General features: G+C 38.7%; 1 protein-coding gene across 4 annotated transcripts in view; it reads left to right on the forward strand.

Annotated features, from left to right (window-relative positions):
* The window catches only part of gab1 (GRB2-associated binding protein 1), a 50,003-nt gene that overhangs the window by 479 nt on the left and 37,051 nt on the right, over positions 1-12,473 (forward strand). The window lies entirely within an intron of this gene.

Below are 12,473 nucleotides of genomic sequence, written 5' to 3' on the forward strand. Positions count from 1 at the left end.
TAAAGTGACCTGTTTGACCAAACGTGCCGGCCTTTACCCCGGAGTCAGAGATGTGTAAGGCCTTATCTTGTGGGCATTTTAAGAATCAACTTTTGTCATGTTTTTTTTTTTTTTTGTCGTCAACCTGAAACGGTGTGTGACTCCTCCGAGCTCAGTCCCTTAAAGTGAGAGTAACCTAACCATGAGTAAGCAGGTAGGAGGCTGCTGTTGTGTTCAAAGGCACTTCAGTGAGGCATGAATTGTTGTTTTGGAGTCAAACATGAGACTTTCATGTGACAGTCATCCAGTTTTCCCAGCGTTACCTCTGAGGATTTGATTTTCTTGGACCAGTAACACAGTTTGGTGCCGCAACAAATGATCATTGGTGTTTTGATTTTTTTTTTTTTCACCATTCCCTGACATTTTAAAGGCCAGCCGCCCCGAATCTTAAAGTGCCATCGAAACGCTAAACAACAGTCAACCACCAAAAGATACTCATTTTGTAATCATATTATTGTTTTCATTAAAAAAAAGACTCCAAAATGAATTCATTATCATAAAAAAATGTTTGGCAATCAATTTTCTGTTGATCAACTGATCAATTATTTGTTTAATCATTGCAGCTCGAAACACTGTATGTGAATTGCCTTTGGAAGTAATGCTTGTACTGTCACAATCAGTACTCCTTGTGTCAAAGGTCATGCCAAGGGTTAAATGATTTACAAAACGGCTATGGACTACATCAAAGGTTGACCCTATTGCTGTCATTCTCAAACTTGCTGGAGACATTTGTTGAAGTGTTGTTTGTAAAAGTTGTTAAAGCTGTAAGCGTTTACCTCCCTGACCAGATTTATGGCTCACACCCTTTCATACTGCACACATTTCAGACAATGTTACATACCTCAGCATTATTAGTGTGAACAAATATTTGTGTCTTGTTTGATTGTTGATTTGTCAGATTAACAGTGAAACTGTTTTACGTTTGATTCTCTTTGCTTTAATGTTGTCCTCATGGAAAAACTTTTCATAGCCGGGAAAAACAAATAAGTTCAGTAACAGACATAAGCTGTCAAGCAGACATACTTTCTTGCGGATCAGTGGATATCTCCATTATTGGTATTTGAATTACAAAGGATGTAATTTGAGGATGTTTTTGCAGAAACCAAAAGCCCAATGAAGCATTGTTTTTTTTTTTCTTCTGAAGGCAATAAAATCAAAACAGAGGCCATAGAAATGAGGTTTTTAAATCGCATTCGCGTATGCGTAACAGAATAGTGTGTGAACTGGTGAAGTCAAAATCCCAGTTAAATATCGAACCGAGAGCTTTTCTTAGGGCAGTGTCGTACGTTCTCATCCTGTTTGTCATAGTTTTAAAGCACAAACTTGTAAATGCTAAGAAATTAAAGCGTATTGCATTTTCATGCCTAAAATTAGTTTCTCGTATTTTGAGAGGGAAAGAAATCTTTCTCGCGCGTGATATTGTGGCGTTCCCTATGTCACGTCTCGCGTGTTTTCATGACAAAACATATTCTGGAGAGGACACAGACTTGTCGTGGATTCCTCCTTGTTGAAAATCTTCTAACGTGTGACTCCCTGTGGCTGATCTGTCATGTAGCATGCCGACCACGACTACTTCCAAGATTCTCAAACACAAGACAGAAAATAGCATTTCAGCGATCTGAGGACTTTGAAATCATGTTGTGTGTGCTTGGCATAGGTTAAACAAAGGATGAGGTGGAAACTACTTTAAAGGACCCTCACCATCACCACCAATTTTTTTTTCTCTTTTCTTCCTTCATTTTCATGACTTTTATCATAACAGTTAGTGACATACACTACGTACTTCTAACTAAAACGGATGTTTCCAAGCCAACTTTCTACCCTTTATGTAAAGTGGATATACCAAAGCTTTCCGGTTTAGACATTATTAAATTGGTACACACCTAATTTGTCTAGACAAATTTAGTAGTAAAGTAGTTTTTAATCTGTGGTTCAACACTGGAATAATTTGCTAATCTAACTGTCCCCAGCAACAGTAGTCTCTATTGTACAAGATATTTTTTTTTTACTGTATGTGATTTGTATAATGGGACCAAATGACTTTTTCACAATTGACATCTAAAGCTGTAGTCGGTGTCATTGTTATATTTATTATTTCTCTAAAAGTAGTACAGTCAAGTTAACCTTAAATGGGACAAATAAGGAGCATTTATTTGTTTCACCTGGGTACTTTGTCAAGCAGAACTAAACCTTTGCATTAGCTTCCCAGTATTTAATGAAATCAAAAAAAGAAAAGAAAATCCTAATTTAGTCTAAATCGATATTTGGGACCAGGTTCCCCTTCACTGTGAAAGGTCATCGTGCTTGGTCACATGAAGCTGTTTAAATTGTGAAATTGCTGACAAATCGTGCAAATCTTACCTATTGGGAAACTCGCCAGCAACTGCTTAAGGTGACGCCCAAAATACTCGGGAGACATTGATTCTTTTTCAAAATAGAAACCATGCAGCTGGTAATGATGCTTGTGAGTTTTAGGTGGGAAAGGAATTGCAGGATCATTTTAAAGCGGAAATAAGGGATTGTTTTAGTATTTACGTAATCTGATTACTTTTTAATGGAATGAATCAATTTTTTGTATTTTAAAAAGAAGATTGTGAGGAGGAAGCTTTTGCTTTTATTCAATGACATTAAACTTTACTTCCTGAAATGACACCACTTAGTGTAATTGGCACAATGGTCAGCATACTTTATCGCTGCACTGCTCATAACACACAGCCCTCAGTGTAGTAGTTCATGCTAAAGTGTTAAAAGCAGAACAAGTAATGCCTGCTATTACTACCTATAAACTATTTGGGCATCAGTACTTAAATGAAAATGTTTTGGGCTACTTTGCATTTGGACAGATTGAGACTTGAAAGCCATAGGCTGTGTTCATATGAAGTTGGGATGAAATGTGTGTGTGTTGTGTTTGGTGGCAGTCATGATGGTGTCTATGTCCACAGTTAGAATGGCTTTTGATTACAACTCTGATTATTAGCTGTAATAAAATGCGGTGGTTCTGCCAGTTGATGCTGTCGTCGTTTCACAGTTACATTGACTGAATCAGTGGCTCACAGTAAAAACCCTCGGTGACCAAGAACACAACCGTGTCCTGTCCTATGAGTTTGTTAACTTAATTCACTCAGGATCACACATATTTTAGAGCAGAACAGAATCTGAATCCTGATAATAAAATGAGGCACTGTTTTATCTTATGCCACCATTTGAGTGGATTTTTGCACAAGATATGTCTAAAATGATTTTGCCATCACATGCCAGTATTGGTTTATTTAAATAAATTTAATAAATTGGTTAAATTTTGGTATTATGATGTTTTGCCCATAATCCCAATTATTAAAATGTCAGCAGTTATTGCCTTTTCCAACAAACTTTACTCTTAAATCCAAATGCATAGACTACTATAGCTTCATCCTCAACACTTCAGATGTTTGCTCTTCTTGATTTGTCCCTCATGAGGTGTTGAGCATTTTCCCAGAAAGTCAGGGTGAACCTTTTGTGTTTACCAGCAGTCCCAGAGTGGGCAGATTGATTTATTGTACACACTGAAAATGTCACTTCTTTATGTGGCCAGCCATATTATGTTTATTAAGTATATGGGTTGAAAAAAAATTAATTCTTTGCTCAACTAAATTAATGTAATTGTTCTCTTACTTCTTGCTCACGGTACATATACTGGTGATACCAACAGCGAATAAGTTAAACTTTTTGGCAGATCAGAAACAGTTGTTAAAAACAATCAATGTTTTGGGCTCTCGTTTTTCTTACGACGGATGGACAGAATTCAATAGTTTATTTTTTTTGTCTCTTAAACAACTCACTTGGCATCTAATAAACCTAAAATATGCACCAAACACAACAAAGCCTTAATTTATTGTTGCAGTCAGAATTAGTTGAGAAATAGTTCACACTTCTTGGTCTATAATGTCTCGTTCAAGGACAGCATGAAGGTATTCAACCACAATTGCTTTTATAAGACTTTTCCCAGCCAGAGTTTGTCATAACTGTATCCGCTGTGCTTCTCCATTTCATTGACACTGCATTTTCCATCTGGTTCTCTTCTTTCTCTTTCATTTCTCTTACCTTTCGATCTGTCAATTTCTGCCAACGTCCACCAGTAAAACCATCTTTTAAAGGAACTGCTTGAAGTCTGGTGTCTTCAGGACATCTGCAGTGTGCTGGGATGGAGTTGCAAGGTGGTTTTCAGCACCGCTCTATTAAGGCCAGATCATATCATGAAATAAGAAAAATAGATCACGGGTCATTTAGATGAAAACTTTCAATGAACACTTTGAGGAGATATCTGGAATGTAGCCTATAGATAACTATATGTGTCATTATGAACAATTTGTGTCTCAATAAATACACGTTGTTGCTACTATTCATAGTACAGCAATATGTTCAAGACCTGGGTTAAGATCCACACATTTTCTGGTGGTTGCCTTAAAGAGCTGTTGTCTAAATACTACAGCACCCAGTCATCATTGAATCACATGATACCAGTTTGTCTCGCAACTAATCCACATGCTTATTCATCATATAAAAATTAGGGCTTCAAAGCTGTTGGTTTTATTGCGCAGCCCTAATTTTCTCAGTTCTGTCCTTCCACTGCACAGAGGTACACAGACCATTTTAATCCCTGTAGTTCATTGGCATTTATCCACTGGAAACAGATTAAGATTTTGTTGTGCAATTTGTCCAGCCCTTAAAAGGGCCTCAGCGCTGGAGCGCAAGGCTTCATGGTAGACCGGATAAGGGAAAATATTGAACCCTGAAGGTCCTTGTCTGATGGCTGTAAAGGGAGACTGAGGACACTGCTTGCTGGTCCTTAGGCCTCTGTGCTGGGAGAAAAGGGATTAACAGTAGATGTCATAATGTCTGATAGCCCTTATTTCTGTCCGTGGCTGACTGGAAGCATTTGTAATTTACAGACTATCGAAGATAAATATGTATGCAATGAAATGACAGCGTGGTCAAAGGAAAACAAAGGCATAGCTCTTCGATTAAGTAGAGGATTCATTAAATCTGCTTAGCAAGTGGAACAGAGAACAAACACTCCTTTTCTGTTAACTCCCCCCCTCCCCATCCCTCCCTTCCACATGCTTGAAGAAACAAACAAACAAGCAACCCGAACAGGATGCAACAGAGGGGCACTTGTGCAGCATTAGCCTCTTAGGCTAACAAAGAAAAATGCCTGGACCGTGTCCTCACCGCCGCAGCAACACAGCACTCCATTTGGAGCCAGCAGACTACTGTTGTGTGATCTGCCACAGCTTGAAAATGGATTGCATATGCCATTAATTATTTAATGTCCATTACAAACAAATAAGCATTAAATATTAATGTCTGTACTACTACAGTAGTTATCCGTACCAACCCACTTTTAGCCCTGACACAGACACAGTCATTGTGTTATACATAGGCGTATCGGTGTCATTGTTGGCACATCGGTAACCAAAGTGGTTCAAAAGTTAGGCTGTAAGGACACAGCAAACTGATCGTTGAAGTCAATAGATTCTATGTTATTTACAAAGTCATCATTTTATTGTCATGGTTGGTTGTGCGAGAGTTAACGCACATTTTATTGTTTCCAGAAGTTGAAGTCTTTTGTGTCCTGAACTGGTGTTTTGGTCTTTGTTTAAAAACACAATAGAAGTAAACATAATTGTGGCTCCGCTCCATTTTCTTCAGGATATTTATAGAGCGTAGTAAGCCTGAAATCATGTCATTGCCTCACAAAGAAAAAAAAACAAGCATGAAAACAAAACATTGGGTGAGAGCAAACGCTTCTGACAGGCAGCAGAAAGTATTTTTTGCTAAATTACTCGCCTACCCTTTGCAGATGAGTAATAATGTATAGAAATGTATATTAAACATTAAGACCTATCTGTTTTCTCACTTTCTTATGTTTTATTCTTGATATAACAGGTGTCTCACCTCTTTAACGCCGGCATTTCTAAGCAGTATCTGCTTTTGTCTGCATCAGAACAAGATTGAATGTTTAAAAGCAACAAAAGCCTTACGTAACCTCAAGTCAGGTCCATCATTTGACTAAACTTTCACAGTAAATCTTGTTTTATTATGTAATCTAGACACTTATGCATAACCTTCCACGTAGATTCTTGAACAATGGAGCTGCTCGTCAAAGCACAGAAAAACGTTGTTCATATTAGAATTTTCTACAGTTTCAGAATGAAGTTGAAGCTAAAGATGAATGTTTGTCTGCTATCTTGTCTGTGAAGCTAACTTGGGCTAATGTTTAAAAATAGTGAATGGTTACAATGAAAGTTGGAGGTTATGTTGAATTTTCTGTTGAATGTTGATGCAGGACATAACGGGGGTGGGGAATCATTCAAATAAATTGGCTCTGTGTTATAAATATTAAACAAGCTGTTATGTTATTGGTTGAAATAGCTATAATTTTAAGGTAAAAAAGTTGTTTGACACAACACAAGATTGAAAGAGTTCTGTTTTTTTTTTCTTTTCTGTCGGTGAGTAAGTCTGTGTTAAGGTTGGGTTTGGCTCATAGGTGGCGCTGTGTGCAGATCATGCATAATTCCCTCCAAAAATAGGATTGTTATGATTTATGTTATGCTGTTTTGTCCCCCTTTCAACCTCCTTTTCAACCTTAACACTGACACTGGATTGAGCCGTTAGGTCGAAGCTAACATGGAGCATTTTGTAAACAGACGTGTGCCTCATTTTGCCCGGTTCAGCTGTTTACTGTCTTATGTGCCAAGTCCACGAAGCAGCTTGTGGAGAGACTGTGGTTCTCATGCAGACTTGGTTTTCCTGTTTCATTCTTGGGAACATCTTGCAAGTTGTGCTTTTCTGCTACAGTTCAGCTGTAAAATGATCCTTTTGTGCTATTTGTCTCCGTGCCAAGTTGAACAGCTTCAAGTGCAGCTATTATTAAATGCAGATGACAGAACAGTAAGAAGTTTGCTGCAAGGCTAATTGCACACATCATCGTGTGCTTTTTTTTTTTAAGTGTGTATGATTGATCGGGACATTTCTCTCATAGTGATGTGGCACAGATCAAATTTAGAGGACATATTTTCTCATACTTTGTTTGTATTGTTTCATGCCTCAACTTGTCAGCTAATGACACTGGGCAGTAAAAATAGAACATGGCATAAGTCTGCTTTCTATTTCCAGAGTGTAGTTGTAGTCTGTTCTTGACACAGAACAGGGCTAGCAGGAAAGCACAGATGGCCAAAGATGGTTTACACTAACCAGACAAAAAGGCTGTAGGGGTCCCTGTTCCCATCAGATCGGTCTGTAAAAAGTACAGAAGCTGGGCCAAGTTTATGCACGATAATGTCCATTCCTTGAGTTCTTGCAAAGCGAGGGAAACTTCTTCAGGACTATTGTAAAGGACTGTATATATGTATGCAGGGGAAGTACAGGCTGGATGGAATATACCATAATTGCAATCAATAACTTTGTCATCATTGTTGAGGAGAGCAAAGAGAAAGCAATCAGGATGAAAAAGACTGGAGTGCTTCTCAACGCAGCACCATTAGGCAGCCTCCAGTGAGAGCAAGTCTCTGTTCTCTGCCTCTTTTTTTCCGTTCCCAGTGCTTGTTGGCAGGCTCGGACGGCAGGAATGTGAGCTCGCTCTGTGCTCCTCTTTGCTGGTGGGCTGGGGTGTGAGCGCCCGGTCCCTCAGCTTTAGGTTAGGATGGGCTGGACTGCACTGCACTGCACTACTCTGCAATGCAATGCAATGCACTGGCCGATTGTTGTTTCTCCAACACCAAGAGGGAAGAGGAGCCGCTCCCTGGCGCCCCAGAAAGGCATGGCCGCCCCTTCCTGTGTGAGGCGCTGATGGTTACCAGATGGCGGGTGAAGAGAGAAGGAGGAGGAGGAGGAGGGGGTCCTATACTCTCTTTTTCTCTCTTCCTCCTTTCTGCCTTTATATTGTAATGGTTCAGCTTGTATCCTCTGCTTGTCTCTTGGGGAAAAAAAAACAAAACATATTTGTCTTTCTCTGCCTCTTTTGCACCCAGAACTAATTATTCTGAATGAATTATAATGAAAAGGAGAGTAATTGTGAACCTGATGCTGCTGGCAGATGTTGTGCATCTCCTGAGTCATAAATGCAACTCTGTCTGACTTTTGACACATTGTATATGTTTACAGCTTTTTACTGACACATATTGTCCTTTAAAAGTCCAGACATGACAATTTAAAATTAATCTTTATTGTCTGTATAGATGCAGTCACCACTGAAGTCTGCACACATCATTTAAGCAGGAGCTGCAGTGTACTTGTGGTTATTCTCAGAGTTCTCTGGCGAGCTGAGCTGGATGACCAGTTGATTCACTCTTAAAGTCTGCGAACTATTATGTGCTTGTTTAGAGGTTGACCTGTAAAGTTTGGATGTATATACTAGAGGCTATCTCATAGAGCAGGGCTTAATATGTTAGCTGGATAGCTAAGTCTAAGAAGGTTAAACAAATTCTCAGGTACATTTTTCAGATTTAGGGGGTGTCAAACTTTTCACAAATGAAGTTATTGGGATAAGGATGGGATGCAACAAACAATTATCTCTAATATTGATTGAACTGCTGATTAATTTTGACCAATGCATGGTTTGGTTTATCTAAAAAATGTCTGAAAATATGAAGAATTGTTGATCACACTTTCCTAGATTCCAAGGTGGTATCGTCCACGGTCCTGTCTTGTCTCACCAGCAGCTCAAAACAAAAAAGATGATGTGTTCATTATCAGAAAGTATTCATATTTGAAACCAAAACAGAAGCTGTAGCCAATGAAAGTAAAGCATTTCTGTTTTAATATGTCTTAAACAGCCTATTAATGGACTACTTGATTAATTAAAGTGGTCGTTTCAGAAGTAAAATTAGTTTGAATTCAAGTTATCCTTTTTGTATTGACCAGTCAATTAATTTGAAAGTGATTGGTAGTTGTTATTCTGGTGCTTTGAGATTTGTTGCTTATTCTTTCCTTTTGATTTACATGTGGATCACAGATTGTATTTGTAAAGCCTCTCTAGATTGTTAAGCATTTTAAATCAGCACTTAAACTTAACATTCAGTAATCTTGTCTGAGGGCTACAAATAATGTATTTATGTTATTGTGATGTACAGAGAGAAGGTGTTGCTTCACCATGTCTTGTGACCAAGGCCTTTAAAATACTTCCTCTTTGTGGAGTGGCCCACTTGGAAAAAAAAAACAAGGGAAATTCTTTATGCATCAGAGACATTAGTAAGAAATTTGTCATTATGTCAAAACATTCAGTTGTACACCCAATCATGAAATTCCTTGTGCAAGCTGCAGAGATTTTCACGGATAATTGGAGATGTGTTGTCTGTTTGCAGATTTTCCCAGCTTGTTTTTAAATGTCTTCTCTGAAGCAGCTTTTGTTGTATTCCCCTGCTTAATTTGAGCTTTTGGATGAGCTTAGTGCTGGGATATGTTGGATGATTTGAGTGATGAGGTTTGAGAGTAGCTTTTGAAGGTAGAAATATGTGTGACTTTATCTGTTCACATTTAACGGTTCACCTGTCATTTCCCACACACACATACACAGCTGGCCCTCTAGTTATGTGGTGCTGTGTGATCTGACCCGAGCCGCTGTGTCTGCAGCCCCTTAATATAGCCCACTGCTGTCATGGTACTTTTTGCCCCCTCTTCCCCTGCTCTGTGCTGTGAGCACCAATATGTATGCATGCTTGTCCCTGCCTGTAGCCACAGGCCGAGTTAGACAGTGGGGTTTTGGGGTGTCAGCTTTGAGACTAGATGTGAAATATTGCTACTGGCCTGTGTAATTTTCCAAGTTACTGTGAGTCAAGACAGGTCTGCAATAAAATGAATGTTAACTCTATTGAATGGCTGTTAATTCGTCTTTTCATTTGTTTGTTTTTGTGATATTCTTTTTTTTGAAATTAGATTCCCTATATATTTTATTGTAGAAATAATGAGAACAAAATGGACATATAAAGATGGAGGACTCTTTACTACTCACCACCAGACCTGTTTTGGCTACTGTCCCTGATTGCATTAGAGTTACTATGGTGCTGGCCGATATCTTTGGCCTGGCTTCAAGCCAGAGGACATGGTTAAACTTGCACACACACACACACACACACACACACACACACACACACACACACACACACACACACACACACACACACACACACACACACACACACACGCTGAGAGAGACAGATGCAGCAGAGACCCCTGCTCTCAGAGAGGATTCGTTTCTAGGCTGATTGGAAGCTGAGAGTCTGGAGGACGCACTCCCCTTGTCCACCTACTTTCTTGGCATTTCTCAGAACTTTCGCTGGTACTGCACTCTTCTTTTTGCGCTTTTTGTTGGTGTCTCAGAAACTTGTGGAATACCTTCACCCGTTTTTATTTTGGCTATGCCAATGGCATTTGGATAACAAAATGTGTCAAATGAAAGGTTTGTAATTTTTTTTCTTCCTCTGTATTAAATACCAATATGATAATTCTACAATATATTTTTCCTGTGTTTATTTGGTTAGGGATACAGACAAGTAGTAGTGTTGGTATTTGTGAAAACAACAATGTTATAATCCATAACTGTAGGAAATAAAGAGGTAGAACACTTCTTACCCTGTTGTAGTTCTGCTTTAAAGTGTGTGAAATTGCAAAGTTTCCAACACGAGCCTTTTGTGATCAGCAGGTTGAGTTACAGGTGTTGAATGTAACGGGCACATTTGCAGTTAATGTAAGATTACATCTTTTTCTTGAAGGGACAATTGTGTTTCATGATTAAATCTTTCTCAACATCTCTGTTAGTAATATGATTTACTTATAAGCCCAAGTTGCACTAACTGTTCCTTAGTGTTGCTAAAATAAGAACTGAGCTTTTTCTGTATTAAATCTTTTAAGTCTGGGAGAAATTTTTGATCAGAACTTGTGTGTCTAGGTGAGTCTAAGTTCATATGATAAATATTTGACACGTGTTTTAAACTTGATTCACACCACATTTTATGTTCTGCTGTGACTGTTTTTTTTTTTTTTTTTTTTTTTTTTTGTCTTTCCTCTTATGCACATTTGGCTGAACTGCACTGTTTGTATTCAGGCCAGTAGAGGCTGAAAGGAGAATTGTTTAAGCCCATCTTGTCAGCGGTCAAGCAACAGCGTGATCATGTGAACCAAGTGTGCCATGCCAAAGGAATGTGTTGAATTCTAACGATGCAGCTTTGACAAGTGCATGTGACTCCGCACAAGAGTTCGGATTGGCTGGGTTTGGAGAAGCAAAGGCAGATAGGGTGAAAAGAGCAGAAGAGAGGCAGCCGGTAATTACGAGAGAGAAGGCAATGGACAAAAGTCTCAAGGCTGTGGAGTAGCAAAGCATGCATCATTTTAACCTTCTGCTTATCTGGGAAGAAAAAGTAAAAAAAAACCTGAAAGATCCTACAATGAGGAGATGCTGTGGAAATGTGATAAACTTTTCGTACCCTGAAGTCAGACGAGCCAGTCTTTATCTCTAGTACAGCTTTAGTTCTCATGGCTGAGAGTAGGCTGCCATCTGCACTCACAAACCGTCCTCAGAGTATGCAGATTGAATAGGGCACTGTATGAACAAGGGGAATCAAAAACATTGAGTCTGGGAATCATTTTCAGCAACGATTCCCATTGGTTATACAAAGGGGCAATAGTACTTGTGATGCTAATGTATTAAGGGGTAACATGGACTTTCTGTATTATTGGAACAAACAAAGATAAGACACTCGGATAGTTCTTCTTTTCATTCGCAGCTGATGTCATTTGACAAAAAGAAAAGTAATATCATTGTAAGTTACTTTTAGAAATCCATGTCATAGGCTTTTCGTACTTTGTTGTGGGCAAGAAAAGGGTCTTCAAAAGGCTGGTAAGGAAACAGAAATGCTCTCTTATACTGTCATACATATGTTTGACAAAAGTACTGGACCAGTTGTTTTAAGCACAGAACACATAATGGATGTTCAGCCTCTATTGCTCCGTGTCCTATGTGTAATGTTGTTTCCTACTCGGTGGGGTAATAGGTATTGATTGGTGACCTGGATTTTGCCCTTGCCACCACAAACCAATGTGAGTGCATTTTTACCATGCTGGAGGAGCAATTCTATGAATTACAAGAACGTGAGAAGGATACTTAAGTAATAGAGCAAAGGTTGTTGCTGTCAATGATTTGTGCTTTGGTGATCTTTCAGTTGCACGTACTATGTTTACATTTTTTTAATTTAGTTAACAGGTCTTATTCGGTGTATTTTACCTATACATTTTTTTTTAAATCCTTTTATCTTTCATCCTTATCAGAGTTTATATACAATGTTTTGTGGATATGAAATTAAAAGCCCTGTACAGGCCTTGCCAGGAATAAACTGGACCAGTTGGAAATGACTTATTATGTGTGACATAGAATATTTTAGTATCTGTAAGCAACAAATGCT

Source organism: Brachyistius frenatus, unplaced genomic scaffold (genome assembly GCF_029030835.1).
Source record: "Brachyistius frenatus isolate BFR_SWC_R1_liver_20210118 unplaced genomic scaffold, ASM2903083v1 Contig_7, whole genome shotgun sequence".
Taxonomy (NCBI): Eukaryota; Metazoa; Chordata; class Actinopteri; family Embiotocidae; genus Brachyistius; species Brachyistius frenatus.